This window comes from Caretta caretta, chromosome 1 (genome assembly GCF_965140235.1).
Source record: "Caretta caretta isolate rCarCar2 chromosome 1, rCarCar1.hap1, whole genome shotgun sequence".
NCBI lineage: Eukaryota > Metazoa > Chordata > Testudines > Cheloniidae > Caretta > Caretta caretta.
The window spans coordinates 228,323,789-228,338,868 of record NC_134206.1 but is presented as its reverse complement, the minus strand read 5'-3'; the positions used below and the strand labels follow the sequence as shown (position 1 = coordinate 228,338,868).

The following is a 15,080-nucleotide window of genomic DNA, read 5'->3' as shown; positions in this document are numbered from 1 at the left end:
AATATCATGGACTGAGTAGAGACACTGGATTTATGGCTTATTACAATAAGCTATAACCCACTAACTCCTCCCCCCAGATTTCCCCCCACCTTTCTTATGCTAAATAATCTATTCCACCTTGTATGAGGCTATTAGTACACTCCGAGTAAATTTCCAAGACATGAAGAAGAGCTCTATGTAAGCTCAAAAGCTGGTCTCTTTCACCACAGAAGCTGTCCAGTACAAGATATTCCCTCTCCCACCTTGTCTATCTCGGACCTTGGACCAACACTTGGGGTACTCTCATTTTTAGATCTTTGTTAGCCTGTGGGGAGGGAGAGGGTAGAGAAATCTAGGTAATAAGTATGTTCCATAACAGCAATTAAAATAAAAGGCTAACGATGTAATACCACCACCACAACAAACAGCACTTAACATAGAGAATCTCACTATATCCAAGCTTCTTTAGGTATACTGTAAACAAGCATTGTTTTTATTAGTAGAGAAATTTAGACCTGTGTTAAATGTGTTCATGTCCTTTTGCCATGTAACTTGGGTGAGGCCCTACCAATTTCACAGTCCATTTTGGTCAATTCACGGTCATAGGATTTTAAAAATCATAAATTTCAAGATATCAGATATTTAAATCTGAAATTTCACAGTGTTGTAGCTGTAGTGGTCCTCACCCAAAAAGGGCCCTAAACATGGGATAAAAGGTGAATACTGTAATCCAGTCAGGAGTAGAAGGAGAAATATTTAGGGCTGTCAATTAACTGCAGTTAATCTAAGTGATTAATTCAGAACATTAATTACGATTAATCACAGTTTTAATCACATTGTTAAACAATAGAATACCTATTGAAATTTATTAAATTTTTTAAAATATTTTCTACGTTTTTCTACATTTTCAAATATATTGATTTCAATTACAACACAGAATACAAAATGTACATTTCTCACTCTATATTATTATTTTTTATTACAAATATATGCACTGTAAAAATGATAAACAAAAGAGATAGTATTTTTCAGTTCACCTCCTACAAGTACTGTAGTACAGTCTTTTTATTGTGAAAGTACAATATACAAATGTAAATTATTTTTTGTTACATAACTGCACTCATAACCAAAACAATGTAAAACTTTAAGCCTACAAGTCCACTCAGTCCTATTTCTTGTTCAGCTAATCACTAAGACAAACAAGTTTGTTTACATTTATGGGAGATAATGCTGCCCGCTTCTTATTTACAATGTCACCTTAGAGTGAGAACAGCCATTCTCATGGCACTTTTGTAGCCGGTGTTGCAAGTTATTTACGTGCCAGATACGCTAAACATTCTTATGGCCCTTCATGCTTCAGCCACCATTCCAGAGGACATGCTTCCATGCCGATTACCCTTTTAAAAAAAATGCATTAATTAAACTTGTGACTCAACTCCTTGTGGGAGAATTGCACGTCTCCTGCTCTGTGTTTTACCTGTATTCAGCCACATATTTCATATTATAGCAGTCTCGGATGATGACCTAGCACACTTTTAAGAACACTTTCACTGCAGATTTGACAAAATGCAAAGAAGGTACCAATGTGCGATTTCTAAAGATAGCTACAGCACTAGACCCAAGGTTTAAAAATGCCTTCAAAAATTTGAGAGGGATGAGGTGTGGAACATGCTTTCAGAAGTCTTTAAAGAGCAACACTGCGATATGGAAACTACAGAACCCGAACCACCCAAAGAGAAAATCAACCTTCTGCTGATGGCATCTGACTCAGATAATGAAAATGAACACGCATCAGTCCGCACTGCTTTGGATCATTATCGAGCAGAAGCTGTCATCAGCATGGATGCATGACCTCTGGAATGGTCATCAAAGCATGAAGGGACACATGAATCTTTACCACATCTGGCACATAAATATCTTGCGACAGCAGCTACAGCAGTGCCATGTGAACGCCTGTTCTCACACTGTAAACAAGAAGCAGGAAGCATTATCTCCCGCAGATGTAAACAAACTTGTTTGACTGAGCTATTGGATGAACAAGAAGTAGGACTGAGTGGACTGTAGACTCTAAAGTTTTAAACTGTTTTATTTTTGAATTCAGTTATTTTTTGTACATAATTCTACAATTGTAAGCTCAACTTGCATGATAAAGAGATTGCACTACAGTACTTGTATTAGGTGAATTGAATTATTGTTTCTTTTTTACAGTGCAAATATTTGAAATAAAAAATAAATATAAGTGAGCACTGTACACTTTGTATTCTGTGTTGTAATTGAAATCAATACATTTGAAAATGTAGAAAACATCCAAAAAATTTAAATAAATTGTATTCTATTATTGTTTAATAGCACAATTAATCACAATTAATTATTTGTATTGCGCAATTAATCATGATTAATTTTGTTAATTGCTTGACTGCCCTAGAAATAATCTATTTCTGAATCATGGAACAGGACCTCATTGTGCTAGGGCTGTACAAACACGGAACAAAAAGATGGGCCTGGATTTAAAGGATGTACAATCCAAGTGTAAGACAAGAGGCAACAACAGATGGGTGCACATGCGGGAGTACAAGGAAGCAATGAGACAGCCTTTTCTAAATGTACCAGACAGTCATAGGGTTGGGGAAGGTGTAGAACATACAATCAGAGTGAACAATTTTGTGGCGGGAGAATTTAGGGGGATCAGTTAAATGGGAAGGGAAAGGAGAGGGGGCCAGGACAGGGGAGAAGAGGGTAAGATGGGCAGGTGTGGAGTGAAGCTGAAGTGAAGAGACTGTGGGAGGGAGGGGTAGAGTTGGAGCAAACAGCCTGTCAGCACAGGGCAGAGAGAGACAACTTTTACAGTTCTGACTGCAATGTCCAGAGATCTCTGCCTGGGCTGCTTCTCTTCCTATGGGCTGGAGTCTCTAGCTGGCTCCTCTCTGTAGTTCTCCTCCAAGCCACATGGTGGGGGTGGGAGGCACTGCTGCGATCCTAGTGACCCTCGTGAGGCGGGGTCTCCCTGGCACAGTTCTGGGTGCAGAGGGCTGTTGGGGGGAGGGGTAGCCCCATCTGGGCCACATTTTACCCTCTTCCCCCGAGTGCCTTCATCCCTGTTTTGGCTACTTCTGCTCCTAATGGTTAATTTTGTGTTTAGCCAGAAGGAAAACAAGATGTGTGCATACAGACTTCTTGGACACTGTGTATAAACACAGAGCAGTGATGCATTGTCCCTAACAGCAAGGGGCAGGTGCCATCTAATTCTAGTTGCATGAATCACTGATTTTTCTGTTTCCTGGAGGTTCAAGAAGAAGAAGAAAGAGTTTAGTTCAGGCTGAACAGAAACCAGAATTGAAAAAAACTGGGAAACTTTTGGTTTGGGATTTTTAACAAAAGCAAAGGAAATCAAGGCCTCGAGTCAGAAATACCAAGGAGAAGGTGCCATCTTTATACCCAATAACACAGTGGTCAGGTCTCTCCCCTGGGATGTAGGAGACTCAGTCAAGTTTGAACTAAGTTGTCCTACATTCCAGGTGAGTGCCCTGACCACTGGGCTATTAGGGAGGCACGACATGCCTATGTTGTTTTTGTGTATGGCACCTGAATCCCCTTGTGAATCTAGTCCAAAAAATTAAAATGTTTTGTTTCAGAAATGTTGAAATGTTTCATTTTGACACTTCCATTTCCCCCTCCCCCTCCATCTCAATTTTTCTAAATTGGCAAAAATTTGCAAAATGTTTCGGTCAACCCAAAGCTTCATTTTTCAGCATGTGCCTGGCTCCACACCTAATATCCACTAGGATAATAGGTACTCTCAAATTACAACACTGAGGGACAGTTGAGAGCTTCATGTGCACTGTACATAGCAAGTATTAAGTTCAATAAATTAGATGCCATCTCAGTCATTCTGAGTTCAGTTTGCTACCAAAATAAACTCTTCCTAGCTTTGTTTAGATAAGTTGTATGACAGATATCTCAAGATTTCAATACTAACTTACAGCTGTCATTCGAGGTCTAGTAATAGAATGAAAATTATCAGGTTTTCTACCAATATCTGTGTAAAGGAATAGACCCATTGAGCAGTAGACTGAAGCTCCTATCTAGTAGAAAGCTGCATTCAGCCAAAGGGCCCAATCCTGCAAGTAGAGCTGGTCGAAAGACCTGGTTTTGGGTCCCCCCCCCCAAAAAAATTTTAATTTGAAATGTTTTGCATTCTTTGAAGAAAAATCAAAATGAAACATTTTTAATGTTTTTTGAAAATTAAAACCCTTCCCTTTTCTTCCTTTTTCCTTACTGAATGAAATGTCATGAATGTCTAGGTCTTCCCCTGCTCCTTGTATCCCTCACATATGTTCTGTTCTTTTCACTCTAACTTTTCCAAACTTCTCCAACTTTTGAAAAGTTAGGGTAGCAAAAGGAATCTCTGCCCTTCTGCAAATTTTCAAAAATTGAGGTAATTTTGAAGTTATAGAGAGGAAAAAGGGAATGAAAAAATCTCCAGATGACATTCTCTCTCCATCCTTCCACTGAATCCCCCCAAAAGTGAGGAAAAACACCCCAACGCTTTGACAAATTTTTGTTTCTTGAAAATCAAAATGAAGATTTCAATTCTAAATGAAAATTTTTGTTTAGCTTTGAAATTTCCTGTCAAAATATTTTGATGAAAATAACATTTTTCTACTACAAATTTCACATTCTAACAACCCAATTTTTTGACGGGAAAATTTTTCAGTTGAAAAAACAATTGAGTAGCTCCACCTGCAAAGTGATAAATGCTTCCTGCAAGATCTTAAATGACTATATACTGATTTAAATGGAAGATGAGGGCGCTCAACTGATTTCAAGACTGTGCCCAGACCTAACAACCATCATGACAGGGCACGGAATAAGGTCATTAAAGGATACTTAGCAAAGCCACTTGCACAGCACCTCCCCCATTCTGCTCCAGCCACTCACTTGTTTCCCTTTCATCTCTGGTTCCTTGCTGAGGAAAGGGGATGGAGGAACCTCCTGAGCCTATCAGAGGGACATTGTCCTCTTTCTGGATGGGCCTAGACCACTGCTGTCTAGGAAACCTACAGTAAACAAGGGAGAGAGAAACTGTTATTGCAACTACAAAAGTGCATCACGAATACAAAAATCCACAAGAATTAATGAAACCAACTGAAAGGTTTTTTAAAAAAAATCAAATAAAAAGCATAAGGAGTAAAGTTACGCTCCTTACCTCTTCAGGCATCCCTACCCAAACCTGCTTGTGCTCCAAATATTGGCCAGCCTGCACAGTCAGTCAGTTGGCTGCAGCTTGTGATGAGGAAGGAGGTGATACTTCTCCATGGCAATTCCAAGTGGGGGGGATACAGCAGAGTACAGTTCCTGCCCCTCCTGGTGCATGTGCAATTTTTTGCCCTGGACAGCATCCATTGGAACAAACTAATACTGCAAGCAGGTGCAAATATACAGTATAGACCAGAGGCATTATGCATCGGCTCCTGACTGTTGTTTTGGGAATTTTGTGTTAGTCTCACCTATCCCACTGGCCGTGCAATGCATGTAGAGAGTGCTGCAAAACAGGATGATTAGCATGGCTGCACTGAGCAGAGTCACAGCTGGTACTGGTTCAATAAAATTGCAACAGTCCCTTTCTCCAGTGCAGACAGGGCTCTGTGAGACAATTTAAGGAAAGTAGCTGTTCATTTGTCTATCTTTTAGGATATATCCAAAGCACTGATAAGACAGTAGGGGTAAAGACTCCAATGGTAAACATGATTCAATTAAAGAAATTCTTCTTTTCTGTTCTCTCCTTACATTTGTTTAACTTTTGAATAATTTGTATTTGTGAATTAATTTAGTGTTTATAAAAGTTTGAGGCTAAGGGTCAAAATTACATCAGTGTCAAGATGTACAAGATCTACAAAATGCTGCACCACTTAAGCCTTCCTTTGAGGATTTAAGTGGTGCTCACATTTTATCAACAAATATTTATATTATGGTAAAGTATAAAGGCCCAGCTGGAATAGAGACCCCATTGTGCTGGAATGAGAATAATCCCTTCTTCTGAGGACTCCTCTGCAAAGGCGCCAATATAACCCTAACTGCATTAACTTTGTGCCAAGCACAGTACAGATATGTGCTGCTTATGTTTTCCAACACAGTTCTATAAGGACATTTCTGTTCTGATTTTCAGTTCCTATCCTATTCCAATCCTGGGGCTCTACTGTGCAGAGACTGCCAGTCAAGCTAAATCACTGCAAACTGAGACATAAAAAAAAAAAGGGTGCTAAGATGAGACCACAAAGTATATTTTTGCCTGGAACCAAAATCAAGATTCAAATTCCGATCTCTAAGGGTGAAAGTCAAGCGCATTAAATTCACCTCATGTAGCTAATTCTAAAGTCCCCTCAGTTCAGGCTCTAGTTGGAATGTTGTGGAATATTGCCTTAAACATGTGCAACAGACTCTCTGTCCTGAGACTTGCTATGGTTAAAAATTACAGCCATAGCTATTAGCCAGCAGATATGTGACCAAACTTGTCTGTGGAGCTTGTAAAGTTTGGGTGTGGAAGGCAGGGGAATGAGAAGGAATGGGTGGGATGGCTAGGCAGGTTTTACTTGTGGTTTCAAACATTTTTACAGTTAGACAATGGATTATTATGTCGCTTGGTTTGCATTAGGATTGTCACCTACTAAAATGTGGGCTACAAAGACAGTGCATCAGAGAGCACTGAGTTGGCTAAGGTTTAGAAGGAAGATCCTGCTGTCACCAGTGCATATAGCCTTGTTACTAGAGCCTTTTGGTTAGTTTTGTTGATTTTTATTTTCTTCCATCCGGTTTCCCTTTTTCGTATTTTAGGGATTATTTTGGAATTTAATATAACTGAATTTGTCACTTGTTTACTTTGCAGAGGAATCTTTATGTGTTTGCACAGTACCTAGCACTGGGCTCTGATCCTGATCAGGGATCTCTGAGACCTATTGCAATACAAAACATTAATCATCTTTTATTGAGCTACTGGCATTGGTTTTTCAGTTAGCTGTCACTGTATGGTGTCTACACATTCTGTGTTGGGTCCCAGTTGGGTGCAGGATCAACATTCAAAAACTACAGAGACACTTAGGTAATATGACAGTAGGCACCTAGACATAGAACCTAGGTCAACAATTTCAGATCTGGGATCCTGGTCAGATAGTGGCAGCTTTTTTCCCCCCGTCTCTTCCTTCTTGAATCTTATCCTTCCTTGCAACATTTGTCTGGTAGAACTAGACTCTCTTGGCCCTGCTCCCGAGAATATCCTGCTGGGGTACTATATGGCTATGTGAAATGATAATGGGATAATTAGTCTTTCATCTCTCCCACAAATCACCAGTTCTTATCCAGCCCACGTTGGCTGTGACCGAAAGTTGTTACTAGACTCTGTCAGTCACGAGGCTGTGAGATGAGTTTGTTAGTCTCAGTGCATTCAAAGCAAAGTTAGCACCATCTCACATTTTGTCCCCAATCTCAGCCAACAAACCAAGGATGGAGTAGATTTGGAGATTATTTTTAAATCCTTCTTCAGCTGCTCCTTCAGAAACCATACTGTTCTCAATTTGTGAGTTATTGCAGGGTCTTCTCCTCGACCCCTTAGAAAGAAAACAACATTCATGTCTGTCCACATTCAGTCCACGTGCTGATGTTGCTCCTTGAAGAAATGCTCTGATGTTCAATGTATTTACCTGCAAGGGCTAAATGCCTAAATGAGCATAATAAAATCATTGAGTAGCAATTATGTCTCATGCTTTTATCTGGGCTATGGAAAAAAGGAACTCCCTGAATGCAGCAGATTCATGTTTTAAATTACAGGAATTATAGACCAAAGATTATGTGGTATTACAGTACACACCAGGAGCAGCAGTCTGTTGTATGCTGAATGGGAAGGCAGAGGTTTCCCTCCCAACGTACTATGTAAATTCAGGGTTTTCCATTTGAAAGACCAAACTGTACCTATTTTCATTCCCCAGGAAACCAGTTTTAAAGGAATGTCTGGAACAGTCTGCACTTCTTTCCAGTTAGGATTTATGGATGGAATTTGATTGAGCAATCCACATGCTGATGCCACAGAGGCACCATTAGCCCAACATTTAAGTCATAAGGTTAAAATATTAACAAAGCTCTATGGTCAGATCCACACATTGCTGCTCTCCTATTAAGACTTGACATGAACCATGTCCCTAAAAAAAAAAAAAAAAAAAGGTCTCAAGTTGGGAAGGTAATTAACCTGCTAAAGAGCAACCAATCTGAAATCTGAATGAACTATGACCATCTGGAACTGCCAGTTAGAACAGCTGCTAGCTCATTGTGTTTATATAGAGAGAGTTAACCAGAGCTGAAAAATAATATTTGCTACACAACACTGTTCTTCCAGAGACATCTCAAAAATGATTTATAGACCTCATACTCCACCCACCCACCATTGGAATGCAGCCAGCTCTGGAGTGGAATGTGGCAGACATTCTTTGCTCGCAGCACTACATCATACCACACTACAGATTTTTAAGAGGAAAAGACCTATGCAGGAAAAGACCTACAAAACTGTGACAATGGAGAGGTAGCTAGTGTACTGTGACTGCTGCTTATTACACTTATCATAACTGTCTTCCTGTTACGTGGTGCTTTCACCTGCCCCTGCCTAGCACAACAGGCCACCGATCCCTGAGTGAGGCCCCAAAGGCACTACCACAATACAAATAACTCTTAATAACCATTTCGCCAATTGATACTCTCGATGGAATTTACATGAACAAAATGACATTATTCACACTTGAATTTGGCTAGTGCACTGGAATTAACACTTCTGTTTTGTGTCATGTTGTCCTAATTGACCAGAAATGGATTTCTTGTTTTTCACCTCTTATCTGAAAGACATATCAGGCAACAATTCATTACAGACTCAGAGGGTAGACTACCATTTACTCAGTTCCATTTACTCATGAATCTCCAACACCAATGCCTACATACAGCACCACTTAGCTTGAAGGTCCTAGCTAAGGTTAGTATTCTTGATCCAAAAGTGGACAGGAACATTTGACTTTTATTCTATGTTCAGTTTCATCAAAAATCTAGTAGGAAATTCTAAGCAATAGCCTCCAACGCCTCAGTTTTCCCTGGGGGATTGGAGTATATGTCATCCAGGCTTCCTCACTCCTCCTAGTTTATAGCAATATTCAGGGATTCAAGAAAATGGGGATATTATTTCCTCCAAAAATAAAGTTGATGTACCTTGGGTTCACCACACTCTTGAGCATAAAGTTTATAGAAGCTACTCTTACAGACTACGGTATAATATATTGAGAAAAACCTTCTTGCTTACTAGATCGATTTTGTCCCACCTTTTCTTTGAAAGCTGTAGGAATACATATCTGTGAAGTGGGTAATTTATTACTTTCTCATATCTACTGTATAAAGATCTGATTATGTTAATGTTTTGAGGGCAAACCTAAAGGAGCCCTGGATAAGATCCTGGGTCCCTGCATTATAAAAATGACTAATCTTGCCCCTTCCACTCCCCAGAAAAATGATACAGTATGTATAGTGGAGTAAAGGATACAGCTCATCCTCTCAAATTGACTGAAATTAACTAAACCAAAGGGCCCCGCTATTAGAATGCTGACTCCTAGAGACTATAGGTTCTCTTTTACCTTTCACTTATCTTTCCTCTTCTCCGTGGGTGCCTTATGGAAAGAAACTGAGAGTTTTGGGTAGGTTATTATTTCATCAGTATGTGTTTTACATCAGCTGTGTGCATCATCTTTAACACAAGCATCTTTTCTCTATTTCATGTAAAGATGAAATTGGGTTGTGATTTTCTCTATGAAATCGATCCGTTAGCTGAATGTCATTTAGAAATTATTTCTCATGCAAAGCTCTCTGAGCAGGCTGGTCATCGCCAGTGGGCAGAAGTCCTCTCACTGCTCTCTTGAGCATTTAGGCCCAGATCCAGGAAAGGACTTAAGCTCCTACTGTAAGCCCTTTACTGGATGAAGTCCTTAAAGTTCCCATTACCTTTACACCCATGTTGTTGCCTCACTGTGTGACAAGAATTGCAGCTTTATCTAGTACATGCCTCTCCCTTGTCTCCTCTCCTCCTTTTCTCCCATCCCCCTTCCATGTACCTGTTTAATGAATGCAAATCCCTCCCACTTTTCCAAGGCAGAACATCTATAGACCAAAAAACTTCTCAGTTGTCCACCAAGTAGGATTAATCCCTTCACATTACAGCAATGAAGCTAATTCAGCTGGTTTGCTTTGCTGGCTGCCTTGGAATAGGATGGACTGTTCAACTGTCCAGTTTAGACAAAATCTGTAAGTACCACATTTCTGTTTCAGTAGTAGTAAGCTACATTGGGTTTTATGCTTTGAATTAATGTATTTATGTTTCATAACGCTCAGCCGAATTGATGCTGTAACAGTGCAACCCAGGTTTAGATGAACAGGAAATAATATAGCAATATTTAATTTTATTTCAGATTTTGGTATTATTATTTATGTAGAGCCATGCATATAAGGAGTTTTACAGGCAAATAAATGTCTTTGTTAGAAGATATACATATTTCCCATGTGAATCCTTGATTGTAAAACATAATTCTATTTGATATAGAATTTTGAACCATTTCAGGCCAAATTCTGCCATGATTTACACCAGCATAGGTCTGAAGTATCTCCATGGACTTCAACTTCCACTGTCATAGTGTGGGCAAGAAATTATACCTTTTCCTTAAGAAATTTACTGATATGTACAGCTCCATGCATGAACATGGCACTATATAAAATAATAAGAATAGGTAATATTAATAAAGCTAATAATAAATCAAATTACTCTAGATTTACACAGGTGTAACTGAGACAATAATTTTGTCCTTTAAATCTGATATTTATATGTGTACTGAACAAAGAAAAAAATTAAAATTCCATGCTACATGAATGATAGGTGAAAAGAAACTGTCTAAATTGAAGCCAAAATAAAAAATGGTATTAGGAAAGTACCAGATTGTATGATTTCCTTTCTCCTGGTGTAGTTTGTAAGAAGAAGAAAGGAAAATGTCTCTGATATACTGCAACAAACTTATACATTGTAACCATCTTGTAATTCAGCAGTGTCTGTCACACTGATCAGAATGCTCCCAAAGGGTGATAGAATACTAAAGGCAGGAAAGTTGTTGGTAACGTTCTGTACTGTCTTAGTCAAGGGAAGATAAATAGTGCACATGCATAGGAGAAATGTGTAAGGTCACTTCATTTATCTATATAAGCATTTTAGTTATCATTAGAGTACAGTTAGTGCAGATAGAGATCCTATAATTCTTTATAGGAGTGCAACATTTTTAAGGTCAAACACACCTATTCTTGACCCTTTTCTTCACCCCTAATTCAGTATTCATATAGAGGTTGATTTTCAGCAGTCATTGGAGGTACAGGTGCTCAGCGCCTCTGAAAATGAAGCCCACAGCATATGTCATTATGCGTATAATAATGTGTTCACTTAGCGCCCAACCCAATACTGCCTGAAGTCAATGAGAGTCTTTCCACTGATTATAACAGGAGTTGGATCAGGTCTTTGATGAGTGATAGGTACATTCTTTAAAACTCTGTTGATTCCTTCTGAATGAAAGGAGGTATTAGAAAACAATCTACTGTTAGTAATTCATTAATGGTACTATTTATTTTTACATTTTGGACCAGATTCTGCTCTCTGTGATACCAGTGTAAACCCAAAGTAAGGCCGTTCAAGCCAATCAAGTTGCTCTGGGTTTCTATTCAGACCTGAGTCTGGGCCTTTGGCTCCAGCCCTGCAGTCCTCAAGCACGAAAAAATTCCATGGGAGTTTTGCCTAAGGACTGAAAGATCAGGGTCTTCAGCATAACAAAGTAAACAAAATTGAAATCAGAGAGGCAAAGTCAGGTGGATGTGGTAATCGCTTTTATTGGACCAGCTTATGTTGGTCAGAGAGAGAGACGCTGTCGAGCTACACAGAGCTCTTCTTCAGGTCTGGGGAAAGGGACTCCCAGGGTCATAGCAAAATGCAAGGTGGAACAGACGCTGGGAGTTCCTTTCCCCAGACCTGAAGAATAGCTCTGTGTACTTCGACAGCTTCTCTCTCTCTCACCAACAGAAGATGGTCCAATAAAATATATTACCTCGCCCACCTTGTCTCCCTAATATCCAGGGATCCACAGGGCTACAGCTACACTGCATACAACTGAAATCAGTACATCAGAATGCAAAAGGAAAAAGAATTAGCATTAGGACAAATGGCCAAAGGCCCTGTAGAGAGCACAATGAACTGGCTCACATTACATTGGTATCCAGGCTGACTAAAATGCTATACCTGTTCTTCCAGCAAGCACAGGAGAGCCCAAGGGCTTTATCTCAGATGTGACTAAGGGGAATACTGTCAGATTAAAAGTCACATGTAAAAAAAAACCCAGTCATTACTAACAGTACATTCGAGCATTCTCAACTAGGGGTCTGAAGCCCCCTGGGGGGCTGCGAGAAGATTTCAGGGGGGCTGTCAAGCATGGCTGGCATAAGATTTGCCGGGGCTTAGGGCAGAAAGCTGAAGCCCTACTGCATGGGGATGAAGTCCGGGGCCCTGAGCCCCACCATCCAGAGCTGAAGCGTGAGCAACTTAGCTTTGCGGGGGCCCCGGTGGTGTGGGACCTCAGGCAATTGCCCTGCTTGTTACCCCCTAATGCCAGCCCTGGCTTTTATATGCAGAAAGCCAGTTATTGTGGCACAGGTGGGCCGTGGAGTTTTTACAGCATGCTGTTGGGAGCCTCAGAGAGAAAAGGGTTGAGAACCCCTGCATTAGAGAATATTAAGGACCTGATTCTCCACTCTGTTACATTAGTTTTAGGCCCCAGTTCAGCAACGTACTTAAGCATTTGTCTAACTTTAAGCATATGAGTAGTCTCATTGAAGTCAAGTTCTCAGTGGTGCAGCTGCAATGCATCTCCCATCTCAGAGCTCTCCCGTTGGCATAATAAAACCACCTCCGTGAGTGGCAGGAGCTATGTTGGTGGGAAAAGCTGTCCACACCGACTTAGCACTGTGCAGATGAGTGCTTATGTTGGTGTAACTTATGTCACTCATGGGGGTGATTTATTGTAGTGTAATGTAGACATAGCCTCAAGTATCTGATAGTGTCCCTCAAAGCTACAAGCTGAGTTCCTCAAATTCACATGGTATAAAAGTAGATGGAACATTCTGCATCTGCATATTGCAATTTTGTTTGATACATGTGTGCTTAAGCAAGCATCTGGCATGACAAGTAGTGTGGACTCGCTGACTTGACAGTAGTTGGAAACCCATTTCAGAACCAGTTTAGCTTTCTACTAGTACAGATAGGGCTATAGTCTTCTAAAGGGAAGCCAAGCCTAAGGCTTATGGTCAAAATAGTCAAATCTCTTCCATCTACATAGTGGGCATCAATTCTCTGCCATTGAAACAGTCCTTAGGAGACTGTTCTAGCTGTGAAAGTTAGAGCAGCCCTGTAAGCTGCTTTAACATATGGCTGACCTCTGGATTGTGGGCATGGAAAAGTAGTATAAAGCTGCCTTTGCCTCCCTCATCGACATTGATGTTCTTCACTTTTATAAAAAGGTCTGTGTTTTTTGTTTGTTTTGTACGTCATATCTACCAAATGTCTCCATATTTGTTTTCCTTGGTAACGAGAAGCATTTTTTACTTGTTTGGGGGCATTAATGAGGAGGAGAGATGTTATTAAAAATATAAAGAGTTGTTTTTAAGTGTATAAAGGCTGATGTTTAACCTAGCTATAATCTTAATGGTTTATAACTACAAATGCTTCTCACTATAAACTGATCTGCTACTGACTCCATACAATACCCTCACAGAGAGCTTGAAAAACTAACTTATCCACTGCAAGTAAGAAATTTTCCCAGATGGTTGCCAACAGCTTCTGAAGAATCTAAGCTTCCTTTCTTTTATTTTATGTTAAGGATTCTGGCCCTTATGGTGATGCAGAAAACCTTCCAGCTGTGAACAGAATGTAAGCCATTGCAGTGCTGTCTTCCTAAGACTGCAGTCAGACAGCCCCAGTGCTTCTGCTGCTGCTTCAAGATCCCCAAAGCAGCAACAGAGTGAAAACTGACCATTTGAGATTTCACAGCTGCTGTTCAGTATCTTGTGGGCAACAATGGAGCTGACAAGAATTAGATGAGGTTCAATCTGCAGCTGTTTGGGAAAGTAGTGGGCATCAGTAGTAGCAGGTGCTGGGGCTATTTGGTAGGAGGAAGACTGAAAAGCAGGGCTGGGGGAGAGGTAGAGAACCAAAATCCCAAGCCTCTCAGCAGCTAAGAGAGCTAATGGAAGAGTGGAGCAGTGGAGGCTTTACCACGCTTCAGATTCCCTCCACCACAGCAGCCAGGAAGGGTTAAAATAGCAGAAGGCTCTGAGAACAGAGGGAGTGAACTGTCAGAGGGAATTTTCCTTCTCCTTTCCAGAGTCAGAGGCCTGGGTAGGAATTTATCAGTCACATATTACCTAATGGCTGATAGGAAAGATGGGACTTCCAAACAGACTCAAGGGACAGCAGCCTGGTAGGAATCCCAGCATCCTCCTCTTTTTCAATAGCTGTGGGAGAGAGGTTGGCTTCTCACCTGGGCATTGAATTTAGAAAGTGGAAGCATCAAAGCTTTTGGGTTGGGGTTGGGGCTACAATTAGGGAAGTGCAAACATAGCTTCAAGCCACACCTTCCCCTGCCTCCAATGGGCCCTGTGCTCAGGGCTGGACTGGAGTAACAGAGAATCTGGCCCTATGTTTTTAAAATAGATTATTTTAAAATAGATTAACAATTTATTAAAATCAAACAGCGTGTAACTCTTTAATTCCTTTAAATAGCAGGGAGTGTGGCTTTAGGGGAGTGGCAGCACATCTTTTTCACAGAGGCTAGTAAGCTTAGTTCTTAGGTTAGTAGATATTGTTTATGTTTTTCAACATAGATATATAAAGCAGAACAAGGTAAGGTATTCCGCACTCAAGAGGGGCCTCTGCTGTGCTCCCCAACCACAGACCCAGCGAGGAACTCGAAACCAGTTTGGTTACTTTAGTAGTAACCGCAAAC

At 40.4% G+C, this 15,080-nt stretch overlaps 1 long non-coding RNA gene across 1 annotated transcript in view; it reads right to left on the bottom strand.

Annotated features, from left to right (window-relative positions):
- Positions 1-4,916: 4,916 nt before the first annotated feature.
- Positions 4,917-15,080, bottom strand: part of LOC142070648 (uncharacterized) — a 42,773-nt gene continuing 32,609 nt past the window's right edge. The window contains exon 3 of the long non-coding RNA XR_012666592.1: positions 4,917-5,036. This is a non-coding gene — a long non-coding RNA (uncharacterized LOC142070648). The remainder of the gene's footprint in view (positions 5,037-15,080) is intronic.